Raw genomic sequence first — 12,483 nt, forward strand, 5'->3', positions numbered from 1 at the left:
CAATTACAGAATATAGTTCATCTGTTTCTCTGCATACTTTGTTAGCCCCCTTTTACCCTGTTCTTCAGAGGTCAGGACCCCCATGGACCCTCACAGAGCTGGTACTAGTTTTTAAACACTGTGTCCACTCACTGTCTACTCTTGGACACACCTACTCCTGTAGATATCAGAGATCATCTCATCTGCTGCTGCACAGTTTGTGTTTGTCTTCCTCTAGTCCTTCGTCAGTGGTCACAGGATGCTGTTGGCTGGATATTTTGGGTTGGTGGTCTATTGTCAGTCCAGCAGTGACATTAAGGTGTTTACAAACTCCAGCCACACTGCTGTGTCTGATCCACTCAGACGAGTGCAACACACCCAAACAGTACCTGCTCTGTGAGGGTCAAGAGCAGGGTGAAAGGGGGCTAAGAAAGCATGAAGAGAAACAGATGGACTACAGTCTGTAACTGTAGAGCTACAAAGTACACCTATACAGTAAGTGGAGCTGAAAAAATGGACAATGAGTGTAGAAATGAGGAGATGGTAGTAATGTTATGCCTGATTGGTGTATAGTCAAGAGCTAAAACCAGTGGTTCTCCCAAGTTATCCAAGATATCCTAGGATCTGACTTTGTCATAAGCTATTTCAGGATTCGGATCAATGCAGAAGCCAAAAACCTTTAGTCCCCTGGGTTAAACCTGGGCCTGTATATATAAAGAATCTAAAAGTAGCAGGGCTGATGAAAAACTAGCTTCAGCTGATTATGGTCACAAAATCTGATCCTAGATCAGCTGTCCAGCTTTATGAAACCCAATCCTAAAGGAAAGTATTTCTATTCAAGATACTCAACAAAGTAGCTTTTAGCAATGACTTCCTAGTCTGCATTGAATTTATATTAACAATGCAGACTAGGAAAGCTCCTTTAGCAGCTCCTTTAGTAAGCCTGCGCATCCTTCCAAATGGAGCATTCTTTCGCTGGAGTTGGTCCTTATATGAAAAATGACAGTGTTGAGTGAGAGAGAAGAGCAGTGGCAAACACTGAGACACTCATTGTGTCTCAAGAACACTAAGTGCCAAGACACTGGGCCTAATTCAGCATCTGGCTGGATTCAGCTGTCATATGTATTATTACTGTACTACTATTACTGCTCTTAGAAACACTGCAGCAGACAGAGAGACTGACAACTGCTCCTCAAAGGACAAACCCACAATTATGTATAGAGCTTTAAAGAATGGCCTTAATTGTTCTTGTTTGTGTGTTATGCTATTTGGGATGTAATATACATGCTTAGATTTTTCATTCTGGTAACCGTTTCTTGACCACAAATCTTTGGCTTCTTATAATGAAGTGTTTCATTTCTAGGAGACTCATTTGGCATGACAGAAGAGCACACGAGCTGCCCAGCTTGTTGGCATTTGGGGTTTTTTTGTACTATTTTGTACTGTCAGCTTTTGTACTGTTGCTCATGTTGAAGAAACATTCAGAACCTGACAGCTTAACTGACACTCTAAAAGCAGTGATGCGCTGAATTTACATGACTCAAATGTGTACATCATTTCCACTTGTACATAATACAACTATGTAAAAGTAAGTCAGTTGAAAGGCGGAATTGTGTTGGTGTAATATATTTAATTCATGTAAATATGAGTTATAAAAATTCCTTTACTTGCTTCAGCGCCCTATGATGTGCTTCATATGAGCCTGTGACCTCTGGGACTTCAGAAAGAACACACCATGCCAATTCTGAGAATGCGTCCTAAACAGTGCATCCATGTGTAGGGAGGACATTGTGTCCCTTCACTACTGCCCAGGGGAATCTCTCTCTATCTCCCTCCATCTCTTTGTTTCTCTCCCCCTCTTTCTTTGTCCCACTCGCATTCTTTCTCCCTCTCTTTTCTGTCTTTTTTCTGTTTTCGCTTCTCTTTCTCTTTCTCGCTCTCTCTGAAGCTGGGAATGTCAGTCTTCCCTACTCGACCACAAACACTTTGTTCACTTTCTGCAGGCGAAATTCCTGCCAAGTGGTCGAGGCCCCTCGGTAGGGTGAGAGCGCCGAAGAAACATCTTCCCCGTGCTTCTTCTGTCCCCTCCAACAACTCCTCTGGGACGTGTGGTCGCCATGACATTTGAGACATTTTCAAGGCCCTCGCCATGTGACTGCAGTGCAAACCGCCGTGACATATGTGGTGGTTGCATCAGAACCAGGTTTCTGAAAGCATGAGGCACAAACTGGGAGGCTTGTAATGAACCGCGTTTGCTTTTTAACATCTACTACTCCTGTGTGGTATTCGTTATCTAAACCTCCGCTTCAAATACTCAGCTCTGTTGTTTGGGCAAACCCAAAACTTTCTTTGTTTGTAGGCGGGGTCGATGCTACAATTAAACGCTCTTCTCCTGAAGATGCTTTCAGACCTCCATGAAGTGGAACATCTGCTATGCAAATCCAGCTATGCGCCGTCTACTCAAGGCCTGTTGGTGTTCACTTCACAAAGCCTTGCCTAAGCTTTTCATCCCACCAAGAGCTCCAGGCTCTGTTATTAATGAGCACTAAGGCCTGATGCATGCTGTTCCAGCATTTGTCGATGATATACCCTTGTGTGCATTTGTGGCAGCCTTGAGATCTACCTGCATCTGTTTATGCATAATCAGTCTTCAGTGTGAAAAATCAGGAGAAGTGTGGGTCCAGATGGACTGTATTAAAGTATATACACACGCTGTGAGGTTTACTAACTCTTGTCAAAATGACAGTGGGCATTTCTACCTGCACATGGATTCGATTTGGGAGTTAGGACTCCATGTCCTTCACATCATTTTACACCATATTTCTTTTTGTCTTCTTACTTGCAACTACACGACACTCTCAGAAATAAATGTAGTAAACTGTCACTGGGGAGGTACCCCTTTTGTCACTGGGGTGGGACCCTCAAGGGTACATCTCAGTACCTTTAGTCAGGGAACATAATTGTACCATAATCTATTGAAATCATATTTTCTAAGTTGTATTGACTCCACACCCCCTGTCTCATCTCTGCTTTTTATTTTATTGCTTTGCTTTAAAACATTGGGTTACGAAAAGGTGCAAATATGTACTTTACACCTTGAAAAAAAGTATTTAATGTACACAACTGGACCTTAAAACCACTGTTGTACCTATGAGAGAACAATTACATTGTTTGTACCTTGATGAATGAAAAATGTACCTGCACAGAACCTTTATTTCTAACAGTGTAGAAGAGTTCATTTGTAGCTGTCTACCAGTTAGCCAATACTGTGGCATACAACTGACGCCTATACGCTTAGATATAGTTTACATTTTCATTAGGTGACAAGAAATTGTTCCCATCTGTTTCGCATCTTCACAGGTAGGGGTCATCTCCTCTCTTTTCCGAAAAAAGCCACGAGTAACTGGCGACAGACGTTTGGGTGGCCATAAACAGAGACAACAGCAAGCGAACAAATGAAAGACTAAAGGGCAAAATCAAGCATAAAGCCACAATGACAAACAAGTAAAAATAGATGCTTGTGAACTTACCCACTGGTCACCACATAAATGAGCACTTAATTCATTTAGCTATCTCTTTGAAATCTTTTTCAAAGCCTTTTCCAAGGCATTTGTATTTCACCTGCAGCATGGAGCAGTTCTTCTGACAGCCATATGTATTTTTTTGCCCATGCAAAATAATACATTGCTTAACTGCCATGTCTGATCACATTTGACTGTGTAACCAACAGAAAGGGCCTTGCATGAAATCTGTGCTCTCCAAAAGATTAAGGTAGAACACCACTGTCAGATAGTTGAATTGACTTGTTGCACATCCAGCTAAAAAACTGAAAATCGGTATGAAATCTGTGGTTTGTTTTATTCCTTCAGAGAACGGAGGTTGCGTGGCAAACCAGGTGATTTGTATGCCTTAGATAACATGGGTAAATGGATGTAATTCATACTGTACATAAACAGTCCTGACAATATCAGTTTACACCAGATCAGACAGACCATAGAACAGGCTTTGGAGTCATGACACCAAGACGTTTTCTTTTAGGCCTAGACAAGATGGCTGCCTTATTCAGTTCTGATTTACTGTACTCTGGCTCAACTTACAACATAGCAGACTCCTCTGAGGCCTTTTGAACCATAAAAGAAGAAATGTTTCCCCTGGAAACATCCATAATATTCCTTCTGATCTGCATTGTCACTGTTCAGATGGACAAATTGCTTAGGTTTCCACTCATCTGTGGCAAAATTGAAAACACAACCAGGCCTGTGTACTCTTCGTTTCTCTGCTTCCTTTCAAGTCTGCTCTCTGAGTGAAGGGAGACAAATCGGACTTTCCAGGTTTAACGGAACACCTCAAGCCTTTTGGGGTCCTAATAGCAAAGCGATGGAAATGTCAAGACACAACTGTTTTCATGATAACCCCCAGAGTAGCACTTTCTTAGCTTTCAAGGGGAACTGAACAGACAACAGACTGTTATTTTAGACCGTGCATGCGATACTGCGCTTCCAGTGTGTTGTTTCTCACTCATGCACTAAAGAAATGCCATTCTTGCAACATATGCAGATGTTTTAAGGTATTGATACTTTCAGTATGTCTGTGAGGAGCAGCTAAAGCCCAATTGAGCCATTATAGGATTTCAAAAGAGCAAAAATATGACTCCTTTGGTGGAAGCTGTTTATTTGGCCTGTGCAATAGTTCATCACAGGTGGTCCAAACATGTGGTTTGCCACCACATCTGAACTGCTTTTCTGGGCAAAGATAAAACCTAGTCTTTCAAAAGGACTTTCAAAAGAAAATCACAATTGACCATGTAATCTAGTTTAAGACTGGCCGGTGCCTTGAGGACTGACCCTAATGTCTTTGTACATGCTTTCAAAATGGTGTCATTTTTACTCTACTTCCTCTATGAGTGTGCGAGTTACTTGGATGAGTCAGCTAAATTCTTATCTTGTGTCTTTCTGCAATTATCTGCTAAGTCCATCGCATGCACAAACCCACCGTCAAGACCGGCCAGAGATTCCATTCGGTGTGCCTGTTGCCAAGTTCTGTGAGTAGCTCCATAATTATTCCTTACTCTGTGTTAAAAGGTGGTTGGTGTTTTTGTGATTGTGTGCTTACTCATCGCTCCACTTGCCTGGAATACGAGATGTTGGCCTGGGCTATGACTGGTGTGTTTGTGATGGAAGATTGTGGAGCACTTTGAGTTTGTCCAAACCCCAACTATTCCAATCCTTCCAAACATGTTTCAGGGACTCATCGCTGACCTGAGATCAGAACAGGAAGACATACTATGGGCACCCGCTCACTGTGAATGCCTGTGGTGCGACAAAATGTGGAAGTAGACATTTTAAATGTATCCGTAATTCTTTCCTTGACACCCAGAAAGCTTTCTGGAATCAATTGACGCCTCAAAAGCATGTCAGCTCCGTGAAGAAAGTGTCCAACACTTGCCCTTCCTTCTCCATTCCTGAACAAAACGTAGCCTCAGGCTTTAGCTAATGACTGTTATCATGATGAACAGAAGAACATAGTCTGAATTTCTGTGAAACAGGTCATCTCGCTCTGTACTGGCTTTTTAAAACTGATTTTTTTTGTACATCTTGCATTATGTAGAGGTTCTGTGAAGTGCTCTCATTGTCCTAAGGTTTCAAGTGGGCACTGTGATGTTGATTGAAACTGACACTGGAAATCAGTATACGGGACTCTCACCCTGTGCCTTTCCTGCTGTGTCTACATCACAGGTTTAGGGACAATAGAACATTGTGTGGAGGCCATTCTATCCCGTGTGGAGCTAAAACGCTGACAGTGAGTGATCACATAAAAAATGATGTCACTGCATTTGCTTGGCAGGAAAGAACAAAGGAGTACCTGATTTGTGGTCAGATTGGGTAAGATCACCAAAGACTTCAGGGGGAGCAAATAAAAGAGAGAAAAACATATATATTAGAAATATATAAAGATGTCATAGATATGGATTTACTGAATTTAAAGATTTTGTCCAATATACAGACAGTGAGAGAATGTTTGTTCAAAATGTCCCTATAAGGCTGCAATCAGGAATCTGTATGCACTCATTCCAGATATCTTCCAGATATAATCTATCTATGAGAGAGTTCCTGTGACATCATTACAAACAATGCAAAAGTAAATAAGCCATTTAGAGGTTTTAGAGGTTGTTCTCTATGACATTGATGAATTATGTCTGTGCTTGTGCTTAGGAGTCTAAACTCCTTTGTTTCTGAAATCCTTAATTGTGGACAGAGACGTCTCGGCATATGTCAGTGTTTACTATACACCTAAAATAGCAATGCGCCATGTCTATGTCATTGAGCATGGCAGAGAGTAGCAGCATAAGGGATTCCAAGCAAATCCACTGAGGCTCTTCCCAATTCCTGAGGACATAAAACAGAATCAGTGACCAGTGCTTGAGGCCAAGTGTTTAATAAATGTGAGACATAGTTCAAGTGCAAACATCTGGAGAGGCATAGTGCTTTACAAGTGGAAGTGAACAGTAAAGTGTGAACAGTAATTTACTAAAAGACTCCATCTATGCTATACGCCTGTCTCCTATTAAAACCTTATGACTGTCAAACCTAATCAGGCCCTCACATTAACACCGCCACAACAATAGTTGCACTTCTTCGCATGGTGTCATATTTTAAAGACGCTATTTACATGCCACAGGGAATGCATTATTGTACTTTAGGGCTTGCGTATATATTTGGTGAAAAGTTTGGAAAGTCACAGTTTATCAGTTGACAATGTTGGAGGCCAAGCTGGTCAGGCACATCATAAATTGAAGAAACAGCCAAACCTGGAACGCTTCATAATGCTGTATATACTGTTTTTCACATGTGCAGTAGGAGTTCAATATAAAACCATAAAGACGTACATTCCATGCGGACATTCCACTCTGAGATAGCCCTCTGTCCCTGTGAAATTGCCCTTATTGAAATTGTCTTGGCTGCGGCTGGGCTTGGAAGGAATTCCAGACCTTCTAAGAAGGAATTCCATGCCTGGAGAGACAGAAGTATGGCCCATTGTTCTGTTCTAGAATGCTAAATGTAGCTTAAGGTAAAGGCCTCTTCAGTGGTTCCTGGTGATGCATAGACCATAATTACATTAGTATTGTTGAATGACGATGCCATAAGGTGCGTTGGGGAAAACCGCACCTGGACTATGAGTGACTTGAACCATGATGAATACTGTGAACATCCCACACTAGTGTCTTAAATCCGAGTGAATGGAGGTGCAGTCACAGAGCCTGGATCTGTCTGACAGTGTGCATCTGGGTCGAGACAACGCCTTCAGGGTCTTTTGATTACCAGAAGCCTCCTTTCATGTGGTCAGCGCTTGGCTCAAGAGAGGTCATTCTTATCGCTTCAATGATCTGAGTCATTGAGAAGAATGTCACTAGAGGCATTCATGCCTCGACCGCTGCTTGACTTGTAGGAAATGGCCTTATCCATCTTCCATGGAAATGAGAGGACAGGACCAATTATTGGCCACACCACGTTAGTCCTTACTTGGATCGTCCTCCTCCATTCCCTGAGCTACAGTGGAAGGGATGGGAATGGTGGGACCACATTAGCCAGCTCCTTGGATTAATGGATGAACAATTGAATACCACAATGGCAATGCCCAAGATTAGATAGAGAAATATGTAGTTTCTGTCATGCAGAGAGAACAATAGTGCTTTTCATTCACACTTTTTATGTGGAGCCACAGGCTTTCCGTTGTAATAGAGAGTGATTTGGATTAATGGCCAAGTTTGTGCTTGGACCATTGCTCGGCTTTGAAGCCTGTTCTAGCTCATACCATATATGATTGGGTTTGTTTTGTGCTACACATAAACTTTGGAATATTATCAGAATTCAGTGGAATAGAGTAGAACTGGAATTACGTTTTGTCACTTACAAAACATAAGAACGGTTCCTTGAAGTTTCTTCTACCAGGAAATGTTAAGAATACAAAAACTTGTCTTTGACCCCACATGCTTTTGTTTATGATTTGCAAACAGCACACAGAATTCTGCCCATTATCTTATGCTTGGCAAGAGTTAAAACAATGCTTTTCTGCATCCACCCATATCTAAACAGTGTTGATTCTTATCAGAACTTTTATGGAAAAGTGATTACTGAAATCAAACAACTATTTCAGCCACAAGCCTGTTTCTCCTCATTTGTGGAAAATGAATTAGGAGACAGGTCATCAAATGTTGGAATTCCCCCAGTTTGCCTAATCAGGAACACAGCTCAACTTTATGCAAAAATCTGCAATCGTTGCGCCTGTCAGTACCTCCTAATGCCACGTCCTTTTGTTCTCGTGGTTCATAGGCCTGCTGTCATACAAGTGTCAAGGCACCTGATTCATATGGCTTGAAATGGCTCACATATGTAGGGCCACAGAGATGAGGGGAAAAAAAGAAAGCTGCATTCTGAAGAGTGTGTGTCATCTTCCAGTCACATCAGAATCAGCATGGGTGTGTGCATGTCACAGTGGACCACCAACCATACACTATTTATAAATAACTGGAACTAACCCAGTGACTATAAATGACTTGGAGGTGCTGTAATTGTGAAAGAATACAGTGAAAGAGAATAGAAAAAGGAGGCAGTCTTCGATTCACTACTCAATTATCACTAACTCAAAGCCATTCCATGAGCTTTCCTGCCTAATATTTTTCAATTGTAATCGCAATTTAGCATATTAAGTCTACTTAGTAAAAGATGGAAACTGTGCTTGTTTGAGAAGGATATGAATAATCAACTACACTGCATTGATAATTTCAAAGTAGGTCTGTATTTAATATTTGCACAAGAAGGTACAGTAAATACAAACAGAAACAACAAAGTGGAAAGACATAAATAATCAATTGAGTACGCATTATATAACCTATTCATCTGCTACAATACTACCTGACATTCACACATTACCAATGTCTGACACTAAAGAAAAAAAATCCCACTACATTTTTGCGCAACCTGAATCTCATTTTAATTTAATCTATAGTGTGGAAGTTTCCCATCACCAGATTCTGGTGGTTTTCGCTCAACATGCGCAAGAACTACCTGTTTTGACCGGAAGAGGTAATTTGACCGACATGCAAAAGGAACAATTACATATTAAAGATAGCACCAATTAAATAACCATTATAATTATTAAGCTGATATCAGCAGAAAGTGATGGATATGATATCAGACAGAAAAAAAGAATGAATGCGATCCTGTCCTGTACCAAATCTAGCCTGAAACACTGCACACTCACACTGTGTGACACTTTTAGACGATCATCCTAAATTGAGTACTTGAGAATTAAAAATAGCTTGTTTTAAAGGAATAATTCAGAATGTACACAATTTTTCATCTGTCCTGCATGTAGTTGATCAGCCAACACGTTTGGTGTACAAATTCTAAACACTAGAAATCAATAGTCACCCAAACTTTTCCACAAACATATTCCTAAAACCTCACTCTACCCACTCAAACTACTTCCAGGTATCATTAAGGTCCTGCAGACTTGCCGATGTGGTTTAGGTCTCAGTATGGCTTACTGTGAACTATGAAAATGAACAAAACGTCAGTCAGCCATTTGACATAACAAATGTCTTGTGTTTGCCTACAGGATTCGGCGGTTTACAGTCTTCCAGTGTTTGATAGCAGTGTTAGCCTTAAAAGTGAAACTAAAACTTTTTTGCTAAACCAATCCTTTCAGGTTTAGTCATTTTTAAATAAGAAAAATCTGATTGCCTCGCAGCAAAAAGGGCCTGGGTTTGATTCCCCATCCAGGCAACCAGGGTCCTTTCTCTGAGGGGTTTGCTTTTTTTCCTCAAGTCTGCATGGGTTTCCTCTTCAGCCCAAAGACACAGAGATGCTAAATTGCCTCTAGGTATGAGTGTGTGGGGGTGTGAATGTATATGTCTGTGTGTCTTCCCTGTGATGGACAGGTGACCTGTTCAGGGTGTTTCTTGCCTTAATCTGCCTTTTATTTACTACCTGCCTCAAAAACAAATGTTCAAAAACCGAAAGATTTGCAAACCAATTTTTCAATTCAGCAGCTAGATTTTGCTGAGAGAGGCTAATTCTTATCTCGTCGTGCAGAGCCAGCATTTGCTCACAACTGGCTGCTAACAAGCATTTAGCTTGATAGACAAAGTTTCAATAAAAAATGGGCTCTTTGTTTAGACACTTAAAACAATTTATATTAATATATATATGTGTATGTATATATATATATATATATATATATATATATATATATATATATATATATATATATATATATACATATAAAATATTTGATCACTTGTTTATGTTAGAGTGTTTGACCACAGAGTTACTTGAAATGCCGATCACTTGTACAATTAGAAAGAAATGAGAAGGATGGGGTGGATGTTGGGAGACTATGTGCAGGATTTGGTGTGTGCGCATGCACAACACATATGTGTGTATTCCCATGTGTGCATGTGTTATGGGTTCTAGATTCCCCCTCCCTACCATCAGTCGAACAGAATAAAAGTCAGGGTGGGCCGGACCCAGTGCATGCAGGATGCAGTCGTCCCCCTGACGCGCCGAGATTGATGGCGACTGTACGCGTCTGACCTGTTTGGAGAACGCTGCCGTCAAACTGTGTGATCCATTAATAAGAACCAGTTCAGTATGCTGGGGTGAGAAGGTTTCCAACAACATGGTTTACATCAAAGGCTGCGACCACAATTACTTAACCGAGTTCCCAGCCTTTGAATCGGCAGTGGAGGCTTTTAAAAAGGCTTGAAAGCATGGTGTGATCCAGCCTCGCAGACGTCCGCACGGGTTGTAGTCTCGCTTTCCATATGATGTCTGTACACTGTACATCGGACACATGGTGTTTGTTTGTTTAGCGTTGCAGACTCCTTGTGCCTGGTTGAGAGAGAAACTGTGGAGGACTGCGCAGAGTCAGTGTGTCAGTGCCTCAACGGAGGCTTTGTTCTGTTTTTTTTCTTCCAAAGCTGCTAGGTAAAATGCAAATGTTGACCTACAGTATATTTGTATTAAGCAAAATGTAGAATAACAAGAGCTGACACAGATCATTGTTTGGACGTAAAAGACATGAGACAATTTGACGTATGACTGTAATTAAAGTAATTAAAGCATCACTTGCAAACCCAGCAGAGCGCCGTCACCTGGGTAATGTTTCTCTGTGACTCTCTATCAGACCTTATCTGTGATCAGGGAGATAACCGAGATAACCTTGGCATTTTATATGATGCAGTCACGCAGGTTACTTTTTAAAGCCATGGAATCAGGTTTAGGCTGTCTTCGGTGTGAATATGTCTCTGGGTATTGCTTTATAGCTTGAAATTGAAAACTATGCAAGGCTGTAATGTGGTGGTCAAAGCTCAGGGTGACAACTGAATCTTGCAACACATGCAGCCCACGTTTAAACTTCACTACTAGCTAAATAAACAAACTGGAAAAGACAATCATCATGCAAAGCTTAGCCAACTACTAAGTGGGCCTTCATTCATCTGCTGCAGCTCTTTTCCGGCAGGACTAACCAGTAGGAGGAATGTAACACAATTTTAAGGAAGGTTTTTTTTTTTTACTGTGACTAGAGAGATTTTATTAATTTACAACAGCAATCATTAATACAGTATCAATGAGTTTAAACCCATTTGGGGTTATCAGCTGCAGCTGTCTATTAATAGGCCTATCATCCATCCATCCATTTTCTAAGCCGCTTCTCCGTCAGGGTCGCGGGGGGATGCTGGAGCCTAATAGGCCTATCACAAATTTACATATTATTTAAGCTGATAGCGATTTTTTAAAGCTGACCGCAATCGCTTTCCTTTCACAGTGATGTTAACATGTGTTTACAGACACTGAGCTGAAGCAAATATATGAAAATAGAAGAAAGCTTAAAATGAATTTACAGAGACGCTTCATAGGTCTTACAAAAATTATGATGACCTGCTGCTATAACTCCTGTAGAGGGCAGTAGCGAGTCGTGTTTGTTTATTTGAGCTTGAGCCGTGCCTGTGGTTAGTTAGAAGCTACTAATTAGGGAGTAAAGTAGGTAATCTGCTGATTTGGCCATTTAGGCTGGTTGCATACAACAAACAAAAATGACAAATTGCTAAGTGCAGTTATTTATACTGCAATTAATCATCAAAAATGTCCCGACTGTGACAGGCCTTACTGTTCAGGTTGATCTTGACCCATTTTCATACACTGAAAGAAACTTGACAAGTAAACCGTGAAATGTGGATGGAATTTAATAGCAGTTTTCATAATAGATAAAGAAATAAGCAATTATAATGAATATGTATTTAGATATCTTAAATAATAATACCAGTAATCCAAAGGGGAAGGCAAGAGGGACTGGTCATTTTACAAAGGGGATATTTTTTGTCTGTTTATGACCGGGAGTGCGACATCCCCTTGCACCCTGCTTCAAATCGAGCCCTCGGCTTTCCCCCACAGGATTCCTTTATCATACAAATGATAATACATCTCTAAACCACGAACTCCA

Source organism: Pygocentrus nattereri, chromosome 5, assembly GCF_015220715.1.
Source record: "Pygocentrus nattereri isolate fPygNat1 chromosome 5, fPygNat1.pri, whole genome shotgun sequence".
NCBI lineage: Eukaryota > Metazoa > Chordata > Actinopteri > Characiformes > Serrasalmidae > Pygocentrus > Pygocentrus nattereri.